Source organism: Arachis ipaensis, chromosome B07 (assembly GCF_000816755.2).
Source record: "Arachis ipaensis cultivar K30076 chromosome B07, Araip1.1, whole genome shotgun sequence".
Lineage (NCBI taxonomy): Eukaryota > Viridiplantae > Streptophyta > Magnoliopsida > Fabales > Fabaceae > Arachis > Arachis ipaensis.
The window spans coordinates 98555266-98561921 of record NC_029791.2 but is presented as its reverse complement, the minus strand read 5'-3'; the positions used below and the strand labels follow the sequence as shown (position 1 = coordinate 98561921).

Here is a 6656-nt window from a genome sequence, read left to right as displayed (position 1 = left end):
ATAGCACTATACAAAAAAGAACATTAATATGATATTATGATATTGAGTATTGGTTTTGGTACTTGGTGTTAATTGTTATTGATATACTTGTTAAATGCAACATAAGGAATGCTATTTGTACTAGTTTTGAATCATGATCAATGATCAAAATTGCAAAGATCTTGTTTGATTTTATACGATGATTATATATGAAAAAGTGAAAGCATATTCATGTTATAGTGGTAGAACTTTTGTTTTATCTATTGTTATAGTCATTTTTATTTAAAAAATCAATAATAGGTGAAACTTTAACTTTTATAGTAATGAATGTCCAAAAAAATACGATTGAATTTTTTTTATGATAAAAATTGTCAAAAAATGTCTATGACTATGATATAGTATATTTCACGGTTAATAATTGTAAAAATTTTTTATTGAGAATTTTTTAAGGTCAATAACTGTCAAAATAAATAGTACTTTTGACGGTTAATAAGTATAAAAAAATATATTCTCAAATTTTTCTAATATTATTTTTTACGGCCAATATTTATCAAAATAAAATTAAACTTTTTTCACAATTACTTATAGGTTAAAAATACTATGTTTGACAAAATTTTTATTAACATATTTTCATAGTTAAAATAATGTCAAAAATTATTTTTTTGACGAATTTTAATTTTTTTTGACACATATAACCCTAAAAAATATTCTATGTTGTTGTAGTGACACACAAAATGATGACAAAACGTAGTGTAATAACAAATAATTATATAATAACAAATATTTGTTGGTCAGTTGTGGGTTATATAAATAATTAAATACGCAGCCCAAACAAAAAGGAAATAGCTAAAAACTCACTAAACCATTAATCAGAGTCCAAAACCAGACTTAACAATTTTTATTTTACATCTTAATTCTTTATTTTCTTTGAACTTGGCCTGATGCCAGAAAAATTGGCCCAGCCCAAAATATTCAGAAACGGCTTGAAGCTCATTCCACCCAAGATTTACACTATTTTGAGACCTGCCAAACGGACTAGTCTGGTCTATTTAAGTCTGGCCTATTTAAATTTGTGGGTTAAATGGACTGTCCCGTTTAAGTCCACTTCATTCAAGGACCACAATTTTTTAGCTCAGATTATTTATGGTCAGTCTAATAGGTTAAATGAGCTAGGTTCTTTATCCTTTTATTTTATTTTTTGAAAAATATTTTGACAAAAAAATATTATTTTAGATTAAAAATTTTAAACAAATAGTATTTCGGGTCAGATAGAGAGAAATATCGACCAAAGTGCTACATTTTTTTGAAAAAAAATAAAAAAATAAATCGACTATCAGTTTAGTTCTCAAACTAGCCCATTTAACCTGTCATCTTTTTGGGGTTAATTGGGTTTAACCCGTTTAACCCAAAATTTAAACCGACTTAATTTTAGAAGTCCACTCATTTAAATGGATAAACAAATTGCCCAATGAATTTGACCTATCTTAACGGGCCTATGCTTAGGGGTGGCAAACAGGTTGAAATTCGCCGGGTCGACCCGCGTAACTCAACAAAAAAGACAGACTAGGCTGAAAATTTGAGACTGCCACACTTAAAAAGTCTGCCTAACCCGCACCGCCTAATCCTTGGGCTTTTGTGGGCTTCAGCGCGGTGGGCGCGGGCTTTCCCGCTGGGCTAGGCGTTTTTTTGTCTAAACTTTTTCTTACAAATTTCTATAATATTATTGATCTACAAGTGAATAAAGATGAAAATTGAAAATGTTTTAAGTTACATTTAGATTATATTTTATGTTTGATGGATTATAAACTTGAAAATGTTTAATTATATGTTTTGGACAATGTTTATTTTGCTTTGGATAATGTTAGTTTTATTATTCTATTTCAAAAATTTTAGTTTATAATTATGTTTATTACATATTTATGGTTATAAAGACTTTAATGTTTATAAATTTAAAAATTATAATTTTTTTGTCTTTAAAAATTATAAATTTATTGAAATGGTTGTGAAACACACCAACCACTAAACATCCTTTCTGGGAGAGATGTAAGAAACCCAGATCCCCAGGCGAGGAACCAGGCGGCAAGAGATCTGTCGCGGCTGAGGACGCATCAGTCTCCATTTATAGAACCCTGAGCCCTACAATTGCAGCGGAGAGCGCGACGGAACTGCAGAGATAAGCCAGAAAGTCAGAGTTGGGTTTATGGATGTAAGACGCGCACAAGAGTACAGAGAGGAGCTAATCGGAGGAACCACCGCGCAGCTGAGACGGCAATGGCCTTGTGGTCAGGCGGCAACAATCGAGGACCCAGAAGGCAATTCAGAGGAACGCGGAACCAAGGAGGCGACTATGGAGCTGGTTCCAGCAACGGTGGATGGCGGATGGCGGCTGAATGGTGAGGGCAAGCACAGTGTTATCGAGGGACAAAGCGGTGGAGCGTCTTGGTAGGAACCGGGAGAGTTAGTGTTTATATGAAATCTTGGTATGATGTTTTCAGTGACTCTTTAATGCTTTTTGTTTATCCACCTTTGATGTTCTTGTTGTTTGTGTGAATACCTCTTGATTTGTTGGTTTTCAGTTTCAGATATGGGGATTGAAAGAAGTGGAGAAAACAAAATTCTTGGACTGAGATTCACATCAAGACACAAGCGTTCGAAGAGGTATGTATACCTTCTGTTTCTTATGCTTCAATTTTTAGCTTCTATTGTTTGTTGCATGGATTGGTGTTCTTTACGTATTTGTAAAATTTTACACATGAGCACTTGCTTTAATTTTGGTGCTCTGTTCTGATCAAATTGCCCCCTGATTTGCATCTTCATTTTCTTCTTGCAGGTTCTAGGTACCCAGATTCTTGATGCATCGCCAGATGCTTATGCCTACTGGGAGGCCTTGGATGCAAATCAAAGAAGTTGAATGTGAGCCTGCAACAAAAGAAATTCTGAAACACAATTCAATAGCAGCAAACAACATTTCTACTATATGGACTATCCACTAGCGGTGAACACAGATCAGATTGAATATGGCCAAAATTTCGATCTGATCTGCACTAAAATCATCGGATCAGATCCAATATTTACAATTTTTAAGCTTGGATTCCATCAGATCAAATCCGATCTGCACATTTCCGGATCAGATCGGATCAGATATATTCGCAAAATACAAAAATATTTTTAAAAGCTTATTTTTATTAAAAAAATATCAATAAAATTCATTTTTTCTATTCTTTTAAATATGTTTACTCTTAAAATAATATTAAACATGCTTTTCTTAAATAATAAATTAAAATAATACAACATATATGATAATTATTAGTTGAAATAAAATATAAAAAAATTACTTATTTATTTCTTTATTTTTGCGGATACGGTACACAAAATCTATAATCCGATTCTATTAGTATGCGGGTCTGATCCGATCCTATTAGTTTGCCCTTGCGGATCGAATCTATATCTGTAATTTTCGGATTGGATTCGAATAAATACTGCGAATATACAGATTGAATCCGATCCATGAACGCCCCTAAGTATCAACTATGTTGACTACATCTCTTGGAAAACGTCTACTATATAAAGGAGAGGGTAACATCATGTTTTTTAAATATTAAAAATTAAAAAATAAATACAAAGCAAAATAATAAATAAATAAACCAATACTTACCATGTGTGAGGTTATCCATGGTCAATATACATACAATAACACATCGTGGTAGTTATTAGACCAGCTATTGCCAATAAAGCAACAAATGGTTCACGGTTAAAGATGCATGTGTTTGGTTATGGTAAATAGATAATTGTTGCAGAAGATGAAGTGTATACGATATGGATGGATTAAAAATACGTGTTTGAAAAATAGTTTGTTCAAAAAAACACCCTAACTCATGTTTAAAAAAATGCTTTTTAACTGTACCAGTAAAAATTTTAACCATTCCTCCCTTTTAATCTTAATTACACTTCCTTGTAATCCAAACTCCCTCTCCAGTGCCACCATCTTCCGCCGTCACCAACCTCGAGTGCCGTATCAAGAACAAATATCTCATTTGAATGAAAAATAAACATCTCATCTGCATTAAAAATAAACATCTCAAATATACCAAGAACAAACATTCTATTTACATTAAGAATAAACATCTCATTTACATGAAAAATAAACATCTACATGTGTATATAAAACTTCCCCTATGCACCTTCTCACAATATCAATATGCACGTCTAGCATGTTGTTGTAGACGTAGCCTTTTGGATCGTGAATACCGAAAACGTTACCGAGAATAGCGTAGTCGAGATTCACAGAGATAGAGTTGTATCGATAGGCGAAGTAAGGATAACAGAGTACTTCTCCACTACGCATTGTGAGCGTCGATTCTCGGTGGCTGGTCAACGGACATCGCGATCCTCAGACATGACACGTGCATCGACCGCAACTGCTCGTATAGCGGGTGTCCTAGGATGTCTGCCTTGTACTCTGCCACATCCTCTGAGTCGCAGTTGTTACTTTCCGTCATCGTCAGTGAGATGGAAGAGAAAGAAGAAAAGATAGAATTTGAGGAGTGACAGGTGGAGATTATTGGAGTATCAAGAACTAAGAATAAGTGACAGAGAGTGAAGACAAAGCTTGAGGAAGGAAAGGTCGTTGAGCTTTTGGTGTCATATGCGGGAGTCCGCGGCGGCGTCGGCATGGTGAGAAGGGAACCAGAGATTGGGAGGATATGATGAGAATAGGAGTCCGTCCGTACTGTGGATGAATTTAATTGTTAATCCTGATTTCTCAAATTTTAAAATCTGAAATTGTAAAATTAATTAACAATCTGATTTTTAATTAAAATTTACTTTCTTTTTTTACTCCATTGTTCACATTGTTCAAATTTATTATTGTTTTTCTATACTTTTTCTTTATGAAATTATTCACGGTTTTGTTAGGTAGACAATGACCTTTGTGAACAATATGAACAATGAGCTCTAGAATTGGTCCAATAAAGTAAAAAAACACTCCACTCCAAATTAGCCCCTAAACCCTAACATTAGGATAATCATTTGCACACCTAATGAATTAAACATCCAGTTATTGTTAACTGTGCATGAGTAAACCGAGTCAAAAGGAATAACCATCCAATTACGAATCAACATAACCATTTGCATACCTATTGAATTGAACATCCGGCCTATGTTACTAGTAACTACTTAATTAAACCAGCCGCATAAATATTAGACTAGCCATCCGCATACCTAATAAACTGAACATCTGGCTTATTATCCATTGGTGACTATGTGTGAATGAGAAGAATTGTCATTGATGAATGACGATAAAACATCACAAAGCGGTTCATCCAAATTAGACTCCATTTATGAATGTGACTGTTATGCACGTATAAAAATATAGCAACGTATGGCGCTGGACGTCGACGACACTACCGCGCACGGTGAGGTTGCGATGGGCCTGCACGGCCGGCGGTGGGTGGACAGCAGAAAGGAGGATGCATGAGATTACTGCAGCGCGATCTCACATTGCAACAGAGTACAAACGGGACGAGGAGAGGCTGAGCGGCATCAAACCGGACAGTGGAGAGGTGTAGCGGCGCCGGAGTGACTCTGCGGATGTGGTATTGGGAGTAATTGTGCCAATTGTGATTTGGTTTAATTGCAAATTCTTATTTTTCAAAATTTAAAATCTAAAATTAAAAATAATTAATTAATAATCTGATTTATGATTTTAATTTTAATTTTTTTTATTGTATTGTTCGCATTGTTTAGTATTCTAATTACTTCGGAAAATTGATCCTCTCAATTGTTAAAAAAAATTGAGAATATAAAGTGTGATCTCTAACTCTTTATTGCTCTCTCTCATATTTATTATTAATCCCACTTATAAAATTAATGGTAAAAAATCACATTTACTCCCTCAATTGTTAAAAAAAATGGGGAGAATTCATTCCCATTATCTCGGAGTACTTTTCCAATTACTAATCATGTGCGAACTTTTCCAACTCAAAAATCTACCTTTTTATCCCATTCAAGCAAGCCACACATTGCCAAAAAAAAAAAATCAATCAAAACCTTTGGTTCTCAGTTTTCACTTCCTTAGCATACATATCAATCAAACAACAGGCAGCAACTGAAGCAAAGAAAGAAAAATGAGAGCACGCTGCACCTCGAAGTGCACAAGTTATCTTGCGTCAACTCCAACGAAACCATGGACACCATTCTCTGAAGCATCTGAAAGACCCGCAAAACCGGTCTCCGTGGTGCTGCTAAGTCAAAATTGCAGCCCTTCCTTCACCTCTCGTCTCCCACACAACTCGGACCCTGTAATGCAAAAAATTCACAATTCCAACTCCCTCATTCTTCAATTTGTTTTTATATGCATTTTTGTTTTCAAAGGTTTAATCTTTTTTCCTATTTATTTGCTTGTGTGGGGGTGGTTTTCAGTGGCTTTCGTTTTATTAAATGGGAATGAAAGAAAGTGAAGAGGTTTTGGGTAGCTTTTTGGGTTCGAAAAGTTTGCATTTGATGAACAATTTTATAAAAAAATGGTAGAAAAAGATTAAAGGAAGTGAAGGTTGAAGATGACGAGAGTTAATTTTAAAATTTAACGTATTTTTTAAAGATAGTCAACAAAAATTTAATAATTAGATCATAATTTTATTTTTAAAAATATTATTTGTATACTAACATCATCCATTAAA

General features: G+C 34.0%; 1 long non-coding RNA gene across 1 annotated transcript; it reads left to right on the top strand.

Annotated features, from left to right (window-relative positions):
- LOC107608299 lies at positions 1994-2913 on the top strand. The gene is made up of 3 exons (XR_001612797.2): positions 1994-2459; positions 2556-2637; positions 2810-2913. It is a non-coding gene; the product is annotated as an uncharacterized LOC107608299 (long non-coding RNA).